This window comes from Aricia agestis, chromosome 11 (genome assembly GCF_905147365.1).
Source record: "Aricia agestis chromosome 11, ilAriAges1.1, whole genome shotgun sequence".
Taxonomy (NCBI): domain Eukaryota; kingdom Metazoa; phylum Arthropoda; class Insecta; order Lepidoptera; family Lycaenidae; genus Aricia; species Aricia agestis.
In genome coordinates, this window is record NC_056416.1 from 280,585 (window position 1) to 300,710 (window position 20,126).

General features: G+C 38.3%; 1 protein-coding gene across 1 annotated transcript in view; it reads left to right on the top strand.

Moving 5' to 3' along the window:
* Positions 1-13,275: 13,275 nt before the first annotated feature.
* Positions 13,276-20,126, top strand: part of LOC121731638 (somatostatin receptor type 2-like) — a 113,597-nt gene continuing 106,746 nt past the window's right edge. Inside the window, exon 1 of the mRNA XM_042121183.1 lies at positions 13,276-13,430. The gene's annotated coding sequence lies outside the window, so the exon portion shown is untranslated. The remainder of the gene's footprint in view (positions 13,431-20,126) is intronic.

Sequence of the window (20,126 nt, forward strand, 5' to 3'; positions counted from 1 at the left end):
CTCGGCGAAACACAGCGCAAGCGCTGTTTCACGCCGGTTTTCTGTGAGAACGTGGTATTTCTCCGGTCGAGCCGGCCCATTCGTGCCGAATCATGGCTCTCCCACGTCTAACCTCCCACGTCTGTTTTTATACAGTGAATGTTTTAAGTTTTTATATATATTTTTATATATTATGAATTGGCCCTAAGGCTGCGTTTCCACCAGAGATGTGTTACAAGGAATGTGTTTTTAGGATCCAATAGCATCCCTGCGCCGAGCGAGGTCACGTCAATGAAGCGATTCTATTGGTTCTCAAAAACACATTTTTCGCAACGCATCTCTGGTGGAAACGCAGCCTTATCGTCGGGTCACGTGCGTCCCTCCACCACACCGGGCTTGGAGGGATAGGCGAGGCAGGGGGACAGGGGGTGAGGGGGGAACTCGTATCGCCTCTAATTAGTTATCTCCTTGTATTAATCCGCTAACAATAGGGATTCTTTTGATGAAATCTTGTTCCGCCGTACATCAGTCCCGAGCATTACTGTGCGGGCCTCACTAATTAACACACGTAATGCCGTGTAATTATTATTACATTACACAACACTAATAAGATACTGTCGCATGAGATTTTTAACCGACTTCCAAAAAGGAGGAGATTATATGTTCGGCTGTGGAGATTTTTTCTACATTATTTTGGTACTCGAGTAGACTTATTTCACTTCATTTTGTTTATTCGTGTAAACATTTGAGAAAAACATTTTCTAATTGATTTAATTTCTTTTAACGCACATAAACATGCTATTTATCCAATAAACTTTTATTATTTCTTTTGAACTTGACCGACTGAACAATTTTAGGTGCGTTAACAGTTGATCGGTGTTTACAAGTTGCTCATTAGCTGTGAATCAGGAGCAATGACGCGGCAACATTGTACGACGAACCGACCTCCAGCAGGCAGATAAAGCGATTGTATTATAATTTAGTAACATTTAAATAATAACACTTATCAGTTTAGTGATTTCGTTTTAAAATTAATTGTATTATTAATGTATGGGTAATGCCGTATGTGGTAACTGTTAATGTCTCCATCATCTTAGTAGAGTAGACAGAACTAAGTTAGTTAGTTCTGTTTACTCTGTGGAACACTCTTAAAGGTCGACAATAAGAAAATATTGAAGGAAGTCATTAGTAAAACTGATGACGATTTTGAATGAAATATACGATTATAGTCACCACTATCATTGTAGAGCTGTTACTCATAATACTTTATCAAAACTCATGGAAAAGGCTAACACTAGATCATCTGCTTCACTTAAGCGCATTAAATATTATGATAAAATACACTAAAAATATGGCTAGCGACAGAATTTATGTCCCTCGTGACCCTCAGCCCCGTCCGACTGTCGGGCCCAGCTTCCCTTACCTCAAGATTTATGTCGCACAAAACCTTTTTATATTGAACCTAACGAGCGATACAATTATACTTCGTTTAAAGCGATTTAGCCAAATCTAGCTATTTTACAGTCTCCAGGCCATCTAAAAAGCTATAATTATTATTGTCCGACCGAAGTGTGTCTGGCTAAAACCAATTCCTTGTTTGACAGGAATCTTCAGCCAGGTTTAGATTTTTTTTGGTTCGATAAAAGTTAAAATTATTGAAGCCAGTGATTATATATTTTTGTCGTAGATGGCCGTGTAGACAAACAGAGGGGACAATATACATTTTTATCAACCATATTTATCTATACATACTCGTTAACAAAGAGAGAATAGAGTACTGTACAACACCAATTTAAATGTCAAGCATTCAATTCGTATATAACGTTTTATTCGTTCAGAGAACAAATTACACCTACATAAATATTTATTTTCCGAGGGAAGGGAGTCGAGTGAACACTACTTTAATTACATTTTTAATGCAACTTTTTCTTGAAATAATTTGTATTAGGTAAGCAGAAGTTATGAGAGGTATCATCTGTCTAGCTGTCGCTTGTCAGTCGACGGCAGGTGCAGGCGCCAGGCGGGTCTCCGGTGTATCATCATCGATAAGTGATATATATAAGACATAATTATTTTGATCGCTTACGTCATACAAACTTATGTCTTCAGATATATATATCATCTTCCTTACCTTTACCCTTTTCTTAAACATGCATAATTATCGCTGGCGTATATGCACGAATTATTCTAAATTACACAACGACATTCAATTCGGCAGTAAATAATTACGTAATAGATTCAACTTAATAATATTTTCTTTTATGATTAAAACAACTTACCTTTTCAACAAAAATGATATTTCATAAAAACGGTGTAGTCCGTTTCATGACCTAGTCCGTTCCTAAGTCAAGTTTTGTTTATTGGAAAAACCGCGGGTAGAAACTAAAAGTTATAATAACTCGTCCATAAATAAGCGGCCCGCTGGCGTGACGGTACGAGTATGCCCGAACTTCGTGGCCCGCACCCCGCACTCCGCACTCTATTATTTTCCGATACAAAGGAATGTTTTTTATCGTGCCGTGAATAATGTGATACGTAAATCAACGGGGTACGGTGGCCATGATATTAAATTCTCATCGTATTTTCATATTTGCTTTACTGTAATATTAGGCAATCAAAGTGGTCAACATATAACATGTTCATCTCTGTGGTCATAATATAATAATAATAATAATACATTCATTAAATGTGTTAAAAATACATCCATTATATGTGTTTAAAATGTTAATATATCTAGTGATTCTACTTTGTAGTAACTTAATTCCGGACCGTACAATAAATATATTGTAGTACAAGTCTATTTACAACTATATCCGTGAAAATTCACCCGGATGATAACTCCATCCGCCACGCCGATTTCGGTAAGTTGTCATGTCGGCAAGTCGTCATGTCGGCAAGTCGAAATGTCGGCAAGTCGTCATGTCGGCAAGTCGTCATGTCAACAAGTCGTCATGTCGGCAAGTCATCATGTCGGCAAGTTCGGCGCGGGCTCGACTATAATAATTGGCCGAATAATTTTATTACGACTAACCACCGCGCCTCCGCGAATAACTTGCTCCGCAAAAATTACAATGTTTTACTCCTCGCAAACTTCTTAAGCTTTTGTGTGTAAGAAAAAACAAAACAATAACCTGCTGTAGCTCTTAAATCTAGGCGATATTTTAGGTAGAAATGTTGCACCACAAGTCACTACTAAAGTTTTCATTACATATTAAGTAAAAACCTATATTATTAACTTATATATTTCAATTTCACATTTTAAATTCAAGGATTGGTACATACGGGCATACGGCTGAGAGCAATGCGCTTTCTAAAAAAATATTTTTGATATCCTGCAGCTCTTTGCCTCTATTTCGAGGTCACGGTTGTATTTGGATCGCTCGCAATTTAGCATAGCGATGCTTATGACAAACACATACACTCATTTCGTAAAAATGCGTTCACGAAAGCGACATGGCTAAATTCTTAGATTCCAACGGTGCATTTAGAAGTCACGCGCTGTTGATCGCTAGTGAGCAGTCGTTTGCTGCCGCGTAGTCGCTGCGATTTGTCGCGTCCGTGTCCCGGCTGCACGGAGTCAGGTCAATTCGTTTCAGTTTAATTGTTTATTGATTTGAGGGCAGGCAGACTGTGTACAGTGTAGTTTACACAAGATGGCCGCTGAAGAGGCCTCGTAATTACCGCGTCGATCGACAGTAATTAATTACTCTCCGTAGTTTAATTACTTTATATACTAATTGTATTTACTTTATAAAGTACGTTTTAACTTGAACCCAATAATTATATCGAAGCCTGATCCTGTATTAAAGTGTAATATTAGAGGCCGAAGGAGATTAGTGTATCAGCTGAGACCACAGAAACGCTCTCTCACTACGAAAGAATAGAAGAATTGACAGATCAGCGAGTGTTACGTTAGCGTTTCTATTATGGCTTTACTAACCTCCCCGGGTACGAATGGTAGGAGTGAAATTGGACCGCAACTAAGAGAACCGCTTAATCAAGAAACATTAAGTCATCCCGCAAATCACATACTTCAAACAATTCGTATTCCATAAGCCTTTTGAAGATATGCGTAAGATAGGTGTGTAAATTTTGATGAGTTAATTTGGGCGCTATCAATGTTAAATACCACTCAGAGTAAACGTCACCTGAATATCTAACAACCTCGCTGATTACGACACCAGATCACACCTGACTTCTGACATCTGTCCTGACACCGAGTCATATTAAAGGAGTACAAAGTACAAGGTCAAAGACGTAATGCCCTAGATTAATGCTGAGCGCGTATTCAGTTTAAAAAAAAATAAGGATTGATTCTGGAAAATCATAAACTCAACCTCAAATAAAAACTCTTTGCCTTTATCGCCACCATAAAAAACGATTGATTCCTAATAAAATATTGATGGTACGAAACATTAAAATTTACATTTTAGTAGCTTGTCGTAGTAACTTTATAATTATGAGTTAAGTTATCTCATTTATATGAGAGTAGTATCATTAAAGTGGCGCGGGCGGTGCGACCTAGAGGGCTGAAGGCTCGCACAAAGTATGATTTATCGCGGCCCTTTTACGCGAATTTTCGGGCCCTTAACATAAATTATATAGCCGCTTTGTTTGTTGCGTCTGAGAGCCGATAAAGGGCTACTAAGAGGCCACCGAGAAGCCACGGGGGACCGCGCTTGACGATTAAATTGGTAATTGAGATATTTGGGGAAAGAATTATCGCGGGCAACCAATACTCATAATTATTATTTAGTGTTTATTTGCACAAACGGTTTCGTAATGTATTTTGAGACAGAAGAAACTTTCCACATTATCAAGGTAGGGGTTAAAACTTATAAAGCCTTGGAGGTAGTTGGTAAAAAGTTGTTAATAAAATAGTAATATACCTAGTATGAAGTTTTGTAATTAGCCTCATAATAGAGTATTCTTTGATTGTTTATGTATAGTCGCAGCTATGTATATTATAGAGTAGATAATATAAAAGAGTACCCATGGATAAAACTATAATATTTTAAGTATCGAGAAACTCTCCTGATATTCTAGAATTTAGAGGTATAAAAATATTATTGAAAATGTTACTCCCGAAATAAGCACGTCGTTATATCGAGCTGTCGAGTCGGGAATAAGTATCACTCTGTATAGCGGTACAGCCGGGGAAAATACAACCTTCTGATTTTCAACTGTATTGTGATGGCAATAAGATACAAAAGCTGTAAGACGAGGTTCTGTCACCTGTGCTGTACATATACAGGGTGCGGCGGAAATAGCTCTCACTTATCCGAGCTGACACTGTCTATACGATACGTGCCTCAGATTTGGAGTGCTATTTTTGTTATAACAACGCTTCGACAGGGGACACATTATAAATATGTAGAAAATAAGTAGATTTAGAATTCTGGGAATGAAAATATCTGTTTCTTATTTAAAGCGAATTAATGTTAGAACATTTTTCAAAGTCGCGACTATAGTTTATACGTGGGAGGGCGAGTTTATACGTGGGAGAGCCATGCTTCGGCACGAATGGACCGGCTCGACCGGATAAATACCACGTTCTCACAGAAAACCGGCGTAAAACAGCGCTTGCGCTGTGTTTCGCCGAGTGAGTGAGATTACCGGAGGCCGAATCCCCTACCCTATTCCCTTCCCTACCCTCAACTATTCCCTTCCCTTCCCTTCCCTACCCTCCCCTATTACCCTATTCCCTCTTAAAAGGTCGGAAACGCACTTGCAGCTCTTCTGATGCTGCGAGTGTCCATGGGCGATGGAAGTTGCTTTCCATCAGGTGACCCGTTTGCTCGTTTGCCGTTTTATTTCATAAAAAAAAAAAAATACATTTCGTATTTTAAGTGTCTGACTTACATTTTTTTAAATAGAAAGCAAACAAAATTTAGGATTTTATATCGCATGTAAACATGGCAGTAAAATGTAACGAACAGCCTCCACTAACTCCCATTCCGCTAACTGCATTTGCGACGTTATTAACTAAAATATGGCCGCCATTTAAAAAGCAATAACTCGGGATGGATGTTCCGGCGAACAGTCGAGCGTTTAGCGCGGAAAATAAACGCGTTATGTGATGCCAACCGCAACCGTTGGTATGACTTTGAGGCTACGAATCGAGCGGGCTGCGGCTATGGTACTGTTGCGGTACCCAAAATTCCCCCAACAAAATTCCCCCAAAATTCCCCCAACAATCCTGCATCGCGCTATCGAAGTTTCGGAGAACGGCAAGATATTAACAACGTCTGTAGTGACGTCAGTGGGCTTCGGCCTGACCGAGCATGCTTTCTCGCTCGGTTGGAAGATCTGCCTTTTCGGACGCCACGCACAGCGAAGTACCTTCAGCTAGTTCAGCACCGTTAGGCGTTAACACCAGCTACCCTAGCACACCATCAATAGACAAACGAAAGAAGTTTCTTTGGAAAAAAAAATTTTTTTTGAGAGTTTTACCGGAAAATGTCGGAGGAAAAGTTTCTTTCATATCTCGATTTCTTCCGCTTTTAAAAACCTATATATCAAGCATGACCATTTTTATCCGCTTTTGACATGTTTCATTTACATTCTTGATTCTTTTTTTTATTTTTAGTATGGCACTTTGGCTATAAAACCATGGCCAGTGTGGAGTAAATGGCGGCAAATTAAAAAAATCGATGTATAGCACCCCTGTCTATAGCCGGAATTATAGTTTTGATCTACGAACTACGAATAATGAAGTTTTTTAGTTTTTATTATTCATATTTCGTAGATCAAAACTATTATTCCGGCCTCAGAACAGATTCCGGCTGTAGGTTTGAGGCAAATATCCTAAAGAATATTTACCCCACCTAACTGTCGATCTGTCTGTCTGTACTTAAGTTCGGAATTAAATTTGTCGGTCTGTATGTCTGATAATATTTATCCCCTACGGCTTACATATAATTATAAAATACTCCGCTATCGGGATTCGAACCCGATGTGTAAGCAATATAAATAAGGAGGATAGGTTTATAATGCGTGAAGCGCTTAACACTAAATGAATATGAAAGATGAAAGGAAACAAGATTGAAATACTTACAGAATGAAATTTATTATGAGGATGAATACACATTAAGATAAAGCACAGTGAAATTACAAGAGTGAGAAATAGCACAGGAGATAGTATAGAAAAGCACAAATAATAATACGAGATGAAATTATGAGAAAAGACAAAATGATCGAACTACGTAAGCTAAATGTCTAAGTAGCAGGGACACAGGCGGTGCGTATGAGAGCCTACAGCGAAGTGGCGTGTGCGCTCGTCGTTTCTGGAAGCCGGCGCGCTCGGCGACCGGTTGTAAGGGAGACGGACACGCGCCGCGCGGAAGCGATAAGCGTAGCGATTTTGTCGTATATATAACAAATATCGCTACACGGCTATAGACAGAATTGCTACACGTCGATTTTTTTTAATTTGCCGCCTTTTTCAAGTCTCATCTTTCGCTAGCCAGACTCTAGCTTCTTTGACATCTGAAACTATTAGAATCTGTGATACGATTACCGTTGCTATATTGGTTGCTATGGAAAGAGTTTCTTGTCTTTGTCCTCTGAAACTCGAGTCGATTGGTAGCGCTCGGGAAGAAGATATGTAGACATGAGAAAGAAACTGCCATTACTTTCTTTCGAAGAATCGACTGGGCAACGCCGTGCTAGCCACACAGGCATTCAAATGGTGGCAATGAATTGTAGCTGTAATATTATAAACTCGCTTAATAATAGTAATCTTGTAAAACGCGATTACTATTATTAAGCATTACCCTGAATTACATTCTAATAGATGTCGCTTCCTTCTTTTATATTTTTAGTACTTATTGAACAATTATTTTAATTAGTGCACCTAATACCTATGCATCAGAGCTTGCCAAAAGTTGCTGGCAATTTGTAAAGAACGACGCACCAGCGACATGTTGAGTTGTTTTGAAATCCGCAGTCGCATTCGCTAGATTTCGTGGCCTCGCCGTAACTTTTATCTCCGGCAAAATGAGTTGGCGGCGACTCGCGCCTGTCAGCAGTTTCGGCCACTTAACATACTTCCTCCTTCACATTAACTACTAACATCACCAGCATCTGACAGGAGGAAGTAAATTTATGACGTGGGTCATTCTTGGAATCAGTTTCATCAGTTTCCTACATCATTTATTATAAAGTTTTATTTTATTTTATTTATTTATTTAAATCTGACATCTTGGCCCCTATTATAAATACCTTATAGACTAACATACATACATTTATACTGAAACTAACACTAACACTAAACACGTATTGCCTGCGACGTGGGACGCGACGTGTTCGGGAGTCGACCTCGAAACCTCCTGTAGACGACTCCAATCGGCCAGAACTCCTCCTTCTCGAAGGTCGGTGAGATGCGTCGTCGGGGACGGCGAGGGCGTCGGCGGCGATGACGTGCGCGTGCGTTGACCCGTCTGAAAGTGCTGACGGGCTGAACATGATCGCCTGCGTACCTCGACGGCGGGTGACGAACGCGGCATCAGGTGACCTACATATTGAATTACTACTCTTTAATTGTGATAATTCATTGCGTAGATCGCTAATAGTAGACTCTGATGCATGCAGTCTATCTCGAACTTCGGTCAACTCTTCTTTCAGGAATCTGATTGTCACAATTAAAGAGTACGACTGGACCACGTCGACTTGTGCAGTTTTTTTGCTACAAAAGCCAGCACCTCATCCGGATCCATCTGCTTCAGCAGGTATATTATATCCTGCACGCTTCTTTCGGTTCCCTCCGCCGCGATGGCATATTCGTGCTCTGACCAAGTATTTCGAAGCATTTGACAGAGAAAGCAACTGGTTTCGATGGCAAATATTCTCGCTGGTGAACGAGGACTTGCAGATCTGCAGTATGCTGATGAATAATATATGATCATGAACGCCAGCAACTCATTCATCATGAGCGCCATGAGGACGTGCAGCGGCAATCAGCCGCGCGATTCACAAAATATTAATAATAATTAATATTTGCTGCATGTGCATAACGTGGAGCGCGACCGTCCGCTAGCTCGACACATATACACACCATAATACAATCCTCCAAGTAGCACCCTGTTAAATGCAGGTATAGTTATTTAGAAATCGTGTATACTGACATGTTTTTGTTGGTTAATGGTAACCTAGGGTATATTAGAGGCGGTTCGGGTTGACCGCAAATAATTAAATAGTAATTTTATTCAGTCCCAGCAGTCACATTTCTAGAACACATTTTAATCAATACAACATTAAATTTTGCTCAATGAACCGATGTTGATATCGGTCAGTATATCACAACACGTTGCGTGACGCGGCGCGTGGGGTGGCGACACGAGGTCCACGTGGGACCACTATAAAAGGGCAGTAATTTTCAATTAGCAACTTGAGATGGCCGGCAGAAGAAGGGGGGAAGAGTAGGGGGGGGGGGGGCAGAGAATTAGTAGATGTCCCATTGAATAATTCATCGCGTGTAACAAAATAGTTTACATTGAGTGAACTGAACCAAGTACCCGTGTCTTAATCTGACGTAGTTCATCGACAGTTGGGAGAATCAACCGGGTATTTATTGTCATGGGGATTTGTTTTTCGTACAGCTTGTTATTTAAAAAAAAAGCCATAATTATTAGCATAACAAGTGTAGTAGTTAATTCTCACTAGTATCAAAAATGCTATCATTTTCCTCTTTATTGGAAAGTATGTTTTATCAATTGTACAGTGTATTTTACCAATTCTTGCCGTTTTGATTAACATATGTAATCTGTCTTTTATATACAATATTATGCTTGCGTTACTTTACGACCTGTGTGTGTCGCGTTGATTTCATATCGTTTTTACGAGTACCGACGTATTTCACCGAGAATATCGATAAGTTATATACAGACAGATAAGGTTCGTCATATTATGTTCATTTTATAGGCCGTATACTTCGATAAAAGTTACTTTTGTAAATTGATATTGGAACAGTCGCCGTTAAAAATGCTTAAATTGTAACCCTTCACGAAACACGATGATAAGAGAGTATGTTTTATTCCAAATTCTAGAACCTAGTATATATTGTATAAATTACATTAGTCGTTTATAAAGTCGCTTGGGCATTTACGGTGTTAAGGGTTTGATGGCCAGTTTCACAGTTTTTTGACAGACGTTTATATATTCATTTATTCAAAAGCGTTAGTGATTAATGTTTAGGAAATCAAAAGCGCTAGCGAATATATACATTTTCGTGAAAAAATCTCCGATACCAGGCATAAAGATGAAAAAATATAGAGGGACAACAGCATCTAGAACGCAAACATAGGTGTACGAAAAACGACATTTATTTGGGTCGAATATAAATGTGGTAATCAGGATTCCTCTCCAGTGGGCCGGACAGGTGGGCCATCAGCGACCCGCGTCACAGTAACGATGCCACGTCGCGTCGCCTCGCGTCACGTAGCGTCACGTGTTGTAATCTGAGAGTCGTTTGGCCCCGATCCGTGTAAAGTAATTAAAACGCTTTAATTACACTCGTTCAGTGTAGGAGGATCAAAATGTTCTTCTGTTGATGACTCGATAAGATTGCTTACATTATTACAGACGACGACGACGACGGCTCAGTGGTTACACTCAGTCAGTTCAAGTACCAAAAATACTTATTTTGGTTAAAGGTTATGTAAGATAGGATTTTGGTTTCGCGCATTATTTACTTACTTATATTGTTTTAGATAAAATTGATATTATATAACATTCTATAATATATATGAGCATTCATTAAGCATGTTAAGCCATGCTCATCAAGAATTAATTTTATGATAAATAATCTATTCTTACATTATCTATACATCTATACATATAAATAAAATTGAAGTGTCTGTTTGTTATATTGAAAGAACCGTTTTTACTAGATGCATATGAATGTATATAGGGTACATACACCAAAATAACATTTTTTACATTTTTTGTCTGTATGTCTGTCTGTCTGTCTGTTTGTTCCGGTAAATCTCTGAAACTTTTTTGGTAGATAGCTGATGTAGTAAGGTGTAACTTAGGCTACTTTTTAACCGACTTCCAAAAAGGAGGGGGTTATATTTTACTTTTTTCATATTTGTTAGCGGACTATCCATCTTTGTTAGCTATGTTGACGCAGACGAAGTCGCGGGCAACATAGTATATTATATATAAACTGTCTATCTACCTGTCACGTCTTCATACTTACATAGGCTAATAAACTAAGTACCTAGAGAGGACATAGAATATGCATTTCTGTTCTTAGAAATATCCTATATGAACAGCCTAGTATCTGCAGTCCACACCATTTTACACAAGTATGAGACCAGATCAGCGTGGTACAACATCGGCGCGGCGCAACAGGTGCACTCCTCGCACCTCGGCGTTAGTCGCCGCCACTATACATATACGCTAGTATATGCTGCAGTCTACAACTCTACACTATACAGATTACAGTGTACTGCGGGTATTAGCATAACATACATCCTGCCGAGCTAGCGAGGTGGTTTATAACGTGATAATACACCTATATATGGATGAGTCTTGCCTCGTTATTTATTAAATAACTTTGAAGGAGAATTCTTTTCAAAATACCTACATTTATTTGAAAGCAATGATTTTACCTCTCCGCAAGTAATAATTTTAATAATAATTGTTTGTTTACAAAGTACTTAAACCTTATAAAACGTATTTGTTTAATAATCGTTATTTTTCATGTTGCCGTTTTTCTTGCCTTGCATGTGCTCCAAGTCGGCTGGGGGTACGGTTGCCATAGATTCATTTAGCCACTTTTGTAGCTTACTACTTAAAGTGGCACTATAGAATTGGAAACGTAGGATGAGTGATCTGGCAGGCGCGGGTATAATGCGATTACGGACGAGCGCAGGCGGCAGGCAGCGGGCGGCGGCGGGCGTGCGGCGTGCGGCGGCGCGGTAATGAAATAAACAGCGCCCGACCAATTGGGCGAATCTGATTATGTGTTGCCGGGCCGCACACCCGGATATAACCGGGGTGTATAACCGACATGGGTGTTTACGGTTATAATGCCAACAACGATAACGCCTCCGTGGTCTAGTGGTTTAGAGCGTGGCTCTTGACTCGGGGGTCATGGGTTCGATTGGAAACATATTATTAACAAGTTACCAAGTAACCATAGGACAGTGCAGGCTGATCACCTAATTGTCTGACAAGTAAGATGATCCATGCGTCGGATGGACATGTAAAAAGTCGGTCCTGCGCCTGATCTCTCGCCGGTCGTGTCGGCCTTCCGTCCCACTGGGTTATGAGAGTGAAAGGAATAGAGAGTACTCTTGTGTACTGCGCACACACTTGGGCACTATAAAATTACTCCTGCGAAACAGGCCTGGTTTCAATGAAACTGGCCACCGTCACCGAAACCGGTGTGGGGATTATTATTATTATTATTATCACGGTTAGAGCCTGATTTAACAACCGGTCAATTAAAATATTTACGTGTACAATATGATGAATTTACAGAAGGCTCAGTGGCTAGCGTGTCGTCGCCGGAGGTCAAAAAAGAAGTTTCCTAAAGTTCAAACGCCGAATTTAGGTATACATCTTCAAATAAAATATCAAAATTTGTTATTTTGATTATAAGGAACGTTCCTTGATCGTGAAAGTATCTCAGAGTATTACATTTAAAATGAAAATGTTGTGCATAAAGGACACAACGTACGCGATTTAAATATAATTTAATTTTCTTTAAATTTAACTTATATTAGTCCACTGAACTGCGCTCACGCGGCCATCACGTCGACCGCCGACCGCCGAGCGCGTGCCGCAAATCGCTTGTAATTCGTGTTCACAGGTTTAAAGGGTGCTTAAACTAATTGGAGGCGACAACTACAAGCTTGAATATTAAACGGTTAAATTTTAATTTGCCTACAATTTTTTATGTGAACATAAAGTCTTTAAATCGTGTTTTAGATATAAATAAAATATTTATGGTATTACAGATTACATTACTTTTACTAAGCTATCGTTGCAGATCAATGTCATAAAAGATTTACAAGTAGAAAAAAATGTCTCAAGACTTTCCAGCAGTTAAAATTTTTCCACAATTTATATTTCGTTTAGTATGCTTTAAATATCTTGACCATTTCAGTATTATACAAAATTATATTACCCAAAAATAATTTGATTACAAAACGTGGTTATTGTCACAATCCCACTCAAAATCTGCTGGTGTCCGCGCATACAAATCGGGGTCTACGCGGTGCGTGCTACGGGCTACGGCGTAGCGCTCGTAGCGGCCGCTCTACGACAGTCAGTCGGCGCGGCGCGCTCTAGCGGAACGGACGTGCGACCATACGCTTGACGAACCAAAACTTTCTCCGATACATACGAACTACTAAACATTAAATATATTATAATTACCTTATCTGTGCTTGCATGTAGACTGTGTTGTGTGTCTTTAGCCGAGGAGTGGCGTATTACAAGTAAGTTTTTAAAATTATTTGTTACATTTTGAGTTCTATTTTCGCCGGCGTTATCAGGTTGTGTGCATTGTTATGTATGTTTGGATCGGTATCACGTATGGAAATCTGTTTTATCTGCGCGAGACGAAGAGCTAATTCTAATGAAAATAAAATATTGTTACTTATTTGTAACTTTTTTAATCGACTTTAAATCTGTTAAAACGTCTTGTTTAGTATTTTTATCGTCAAATAATGTTCATAATATTTTAAACCATTTGATTATTATCTCGTCAAAATAATATTAAGCGTGTATAAGCTTTAGAGTACCTATATACTTTCAAGTAAGTTATCGATGTAAGCTGATACGCGGCGCGAGGTCCGCGCGTTCACTTCAACAAGTTGTTGCCGGCTTGCTGAAAGAAAATGTATCACGACAAGGAAAATTTAATTTAATTTAATTTAACAAGTTCCATATAAGTGGGGGTTTTCAATATTACGTTCGTTTTAACATACATGAGCAACTGAAAGGCATTTTAAAACATTAATATACCAGACAATTTTAAGCATAGTCAAAAATCTATTGCATCTAGATTGATAAAGAAAGAGAGGTCAATATGAATGGTATTGTAAATAAAACACCAAATCACACCAATTACTTAGTTTATTAATCACAAGGTACTTCCATTAGTTAATTAGTTTTGCTAAATCAGCACTTATAGTACTTAGTTTTATATTTAAAACACTGAATGCAACTTCTAAATAATTATGACCACTAGAAGTCTAGAGCACTGCACAAGTGAACACTTTGGCGATACCGATGAGACTGCCTCGAGCTCTCCAACGTAGTAACCACGAAACAGGAGGGGATGCACCGGTGTGAAGTTGGGCGCACTTTGAGTGGTAGGGAGTACGGCACTAGTTTCATACTCGCTAACTTCAAGTTGTTTTTGCTCAGCGCCAACATCCGGCCCTCCTGCTGGTGGCTGTCCTCAGACACATCTCCATTAACACCTATTTCTGTGAACAACATGTAAATTTAACTATTGAGATAAATACAAATAAAGAAGTAGTAACAGTAACGTTGGTTTACAATGAATCGATATGTCCATCCCACAAGTGTCAAGTTCCAGTGTGTCTGAGCTTAAATGTCAACACCACAATTTCGCATGATCCAGAGTCACAAGCTCCACATACAGAAAAAGGGCTTCTCTGAATACAAGTTGTGAATGCTCCAGAGTCACAGGCTCCACAATCACAACAGGATTCTTATTGACAGTTAACTCAGTCACACCACCTCCACTAATACAAACTACCAGACTCAAAGTCCCGTTTGTATTTTTTTAGGAATAGCACATATCAGAATCATTGTCATATTGAAATCACAAATAATTTCATGAACAAAAGCTACTCTTTTTTCGCCAACATCTGACCAAAAATTAAAATAAAACACTTACTCATTATCCCAATTATCAATATTAATCCATGGCTTCATATTTTCTACACAAGTAATACCTGTATATTTCTTATTAGTTCTTTGGCTTCCTGTAACATCAGTAACACGATAACGATCTTTGCCAAGAATTTCTGAAACTTTAAAAGGTCCTTTGAAGATAGGTAATAACTTAGTACTCCGTCCATCGTTTTGCTGTGATGGAATTTTTATTAAAACCAAATCTCCAATTAGATATTTCCTTGCAGTGGTTCTTTTTGCATCGAAATGCTGTTTCTGGTACTCTGCACTAGATTTAATTCTGGCATCGATTTCTTCCCTTAAATTTGTAACATCAATCAAGTCTTCATGCTCTGGTAGGTATTTATCGCTTTCCATTCTCAGCCTATACCCAAAAAATGCCTCACTCGGTACAGCTTTAATAGTTTTTTGTAAAGTACTGTTAATACCTTGTTGCAGTGTTGTAAGTACTTCATCCCAACGATTGTATTCATTATCGGCTCCTAAAGCCCGCAAAGCTTCTAGAATGGTCTTATTGTATCGTTCAGCCTGGCCATTTGATCTCGGCATGCCCGTAGCAATTGTGTGATTTCGAATATTTCTCTCTTGACAGAAAGAGACAAATGCTTTTGATGTGAAAGCCGTGCCCGCATCAGTTACCAACCGCTTCGGGTTTCCGAAAATTTTAAATAGGCTTTCTAGTTCTTTCAGTACTGATTCAGTGCGGGTATCAGGTACAGCAAATATGAACGCAAATTTAGTGAACGCATCTACTAGTACCAGAATATGACAATTACCTTTTACTGATTTGACAAATGGCCCTAAGTGATCCACATGCAAAGTATGGAAAGGACGCGCATATTTAGGTATAGGGTAAAGCTCACCTTCTTTTTTACCAGATTTACTTTTATTATATAAACAATTTAGGCAGTTATTTATATATTTGGTAACGATTCTTTTCATATGAGAAAACCAATACGACAATCTAATTCTTTCCAAAGTCTTGTCCAACGCGAAATGTCCAATATCGTCATGGTTATACTTAATGACTTGCCAAATGCAATTTTTAGGTACTACCCAACGGCGTCCGAATTGAGTGCGTCTGTAAAGTTTGTTACCTAGAACTTCGTACTCATTAAAAATTTGCTTATTAAGCTCGGCATCTCCTGACAATATAATATCGCGGATTTTACAAAGCTCTACATCTTGTTCCTGAACACTTAAAAGCCAATCTTCTTCATTAATTGACATAATAGGTCGTGCTTCATTAACGCATTCAGTAGGGTTTCTAGACAATGCATCCACGTGTTGCATTCTTTCACCGGGCCTATGAATTATTTCAAAAGAAAATTCCTGAATTTGGAGTACCCATCGAGCTATTTTAGGTATTATCTCTTTTTTAATCAATGCGTACCTTACCGCGTTACAATCAGTAAATATTTTAAAATTTGAACCTAACAGATAGAGCCTGAATTTTTGTAAAGAGGCTACGATTGCCAAAAGTTCTAATTCAAAAGAATGCAATTTTTTTTCGTCTTCAGTAGTCTGCCTACTATAATAATATACTGGCCTCTCAACACCGTTTTCATGAGTTTGTACTAAGATACCGGCAATACCATCTCTACTAGCATCCGTATATAATATACTCTGTTTTTGGGGATCAAATATTGCTAAAATAGAATCATTTGTCAAAGCATTTTTTAAAACTTGGACAGTTTTGTCGTGTTCGTCGGTCCAGCGCCAATTCTGACCCTTTTTTAAAAGTTTTGTCAAAGGAGACGAGAGAATCGCGCAATTTTTTATGAATTTGCGGAAATAATTGACTAGTCCTAAAAATTGACGCAACTGATGGACAGTTTTAGGTGTTGGAAAATCTTTTATCGATTTAACTTTTTCTGGTGTAGGCTTAATGCCACTGTTATTAACAACATAACCAAGAAATGTAATTTCTTTTTGCAAGAAAAAACATTTCTTTAAATTTAAAGTCAATCCATGCTGTACAAAAATATTTAACACCTTTTTTAAAACAGATAAATTTTCTTCAGCTGTTTTAGTGGCAATAAGGACATCGTCTAAATAAACAATTACATTTCCAAATCTGAGATTACCTAAAATTTTGTTCATCATGCGTTGGAAAATTGAGGGACCATTAGATATTCCAAAAGGCATCCGAACAAATTCATATTGCCCGTCTTCTGTAATGAATGCTGTTTTTTCAATTGAATCAGAGCTAAGGGGTATTTGGTAATAGCCGCTTTTGAGGTCTAAACTTGTGAAATGCTCGCAATCCTTCAGTCTGTCTATTAAGTCCTCTATCCGGGGCATGGGATATTTATCCTTAACTGTTACTTTATTCAAAGACCTGTAATCAATACACAGGCGTTTTTCGCCTCCCTTTTTGTCAATCAATAGTGCTGGACTAGCGAAGGGTGATTTGCTTTCGCGAATTATGTCGTTTTTCAATAGTTCCTGTATCATTTCACGCATAATCACACGATTTTTGTCATTTAATCTATAAGGTCTGAACTGAACAAGAGTTTCAGAATTAAGTTTTATTTCAGCCTCAAATCCAGACACTTTTCCTAATGTTGATATATTTGTTGAAACAGAACCGGGATATTCATCAAGAATCTTTTGTATTTCGTGTATATACTCAGAAGGAGCATTAATAGAAAATAGAGTATCTACCTTTTTAAAATTAAGAATGTCTCCGATTCGAACATACATAATAGAACTATCTTCGGTAACGTTTCTTCCAATCAATACTTCACAACCCGATAAATCATTCATTACATAAAATTTTACGTTATTTAATTCGACATTGTCCAATTTTAAATCCGCTACAACGTACTCGTTAACTGAGGAAACTGAAGTATTAGAAAAACCCTGCAAATTAATTAACTGAGGCAAAGTATGCTTTTCAAGGTTAAATTTATCTACTACATGGGCAGAGATAAGTGAACAATCGCTTCCCATGTCTATGAAAACTTCTTGAGAATTGTTATTGATAGAAGCTATTTTAATGAATTTTTCTTTCAATTGAGAACTTGAAACAGACTTAACTTCTTCTGTTTTCTCAGTTTTCGTTGGTGGTACGGTTGCCTTCTTATGATAGCAATTGTTTTCTAAATGACCCTTTTTCCCACAAATGGTACATTCTCGAGTGCAATCAATTTTTTTGTGATTACCGCCGCAAACGTAACAGCTAATTGGCTTATTTGTCTTAGTTGATGTCAACGTATTATTTAAATTATTCCGATTTTTATTTCTATCGATTAACGGTTTAGGATTGCTAATATTAGAACTGTGGGCTTTCGGCTCCGAAAAATTAGCCTTATTAATTTCGTACACGCGACCGTGTAAAAATGACGCGAGCTGATTACACGTTTTAATATTACCGGCTTCTACCGACGCACTCAAATTAGGATCACCTATATTTCCAATTATAATCGAGATTATATCAAATTCGGTAAAATTAAGGTTTAAGCGATCAATTCTAGCTTTTTGTTCAAAACAAAACTCGTAAAGACTTTGGAAATGATTAGGCTTTTTCTTTGTTATTTCTTTTAACAAAGTAAACATGTTTCTTTGTATTTGAAAAGTTTCTAATAGTTTTTTACGCCAGACAGCCCAAGACCAGCCTGCCCAGCTGCAATCGTTTTTCAAAAAAGAATCGTACCAAATTTTTGCTGTACCTTTCAATTTATTTAAAGCTTGGAAAATAACCGTTTCATCTTGCCATTTAAACGTCTTTGCATGTAAATTTACAATTTCAAGCCAATTGTCTATCCTGTCATTCAAGGGATCAAACTCTGGTACCATCGCATTCAAAGCTAAATTTGTGTAGTCACTTACTTGCTTTTCTCTTTGTACCTTTTTCTTTGGGCGGGGCGGCGTTCCTGGAGAGCTGCTCGAACTTGAGCTACTCGATGAACGTTTTCGCTTCCGTTTCTCGGACCTCTTATTTTTCTGGCGAGATTTTCGGCCCATTTTACACGTAGGCTCACGACCACTTCTGATGTAAATAAAACACCAAATCACACCAATTACTTAGTTTATTAATCACAAGGTACTTCCATTAGTTAATTAGTTTTGCTAAATCAGCACTTATAGTACTTAGTTTTATATTTAAAACACTGAATGCAACTTCTAAATAATTATGACCACTAGAAGTCTAGAGCACTGCACAAGTGAACACTTTGGCGATACCGATGAGACTGCCTCGAGCTCTCCAACGTAGTAACCACGAAACAGGAGGGGATGCACCGGTGTGAAGTTGGGCGCACTTTGAGTGGTAGGGAGTACGGCACTAGTTTCATGCTCGCTAACTTCAAGTTGTTTTTGCTCAGCGCCAAGCCAACAGTATTTTTACTATTATTTGATTAATATTATTTGATTCGCCCATACTTCCCTACTTAATATTATCAATGCGAAAGTGTGTCTGTCTGTCTGTCTGTCTGTTACCTCTTCACGCTTCCACGGCTGCAATGATTAAGCTGAAATTTGGCATGAAGATACCTTGAGTCCGGGAAAAAACAAAGGATACTTTTTATCCCGGAAAAATGTACGGTTCTCGCGCGATTAACGAATTTTGGCGCAACGGAGTTGCGGGCATCATATAGCTTTATTCATATTTAATAATATAAATAGTTCGAAACACTTTAACCCTGCAGGTTGTAGGTGGAATGTTGTCGTAGCTTAGCTATCGCTATGAACTTAGCTCATAAATCACACGAACACAAGTTTCGTTTTCAATTACATGTTAGTTTAAAGTTCGGTCTAAGTTCACTTGCCACACAGCCCGACGTACACTTTTTAGGGTTCCGTACCCAAAGGGTAAAAACGGGACGGGGTTGATTCAGACCGCAACGCCACGCGTAGATGCATTTCTGTATGGATTTGACAGATTTGCAAGACGTCTCACGCAACTGAAATCTGTCAAATCCATACAAATTTATGCCTCGCCGCGCCTCGCCTCGCCTCGTCGCGGTGCGGTCTGAATTGACCCAGACTTCGATGTCTGTGCATCTGTCTGTTTCCAGGCTACATCTCAAGAATGGTAATAGCTACAGAGTTTAAATTTTGAGAGACTATACAGTATATAGTATACCAAACAGTAAAAATAACAAACAGTAAAAATAAAAATAATTAAGGGGGCTCCTTTAAAACAAACGTGATTTGTCTTCCCATTTTTTGCTCGATATTATAATTGGAATAAAATACTCAGCTGTATTAGTACTTTAAAAAAGTTAAATAATTAATTATTT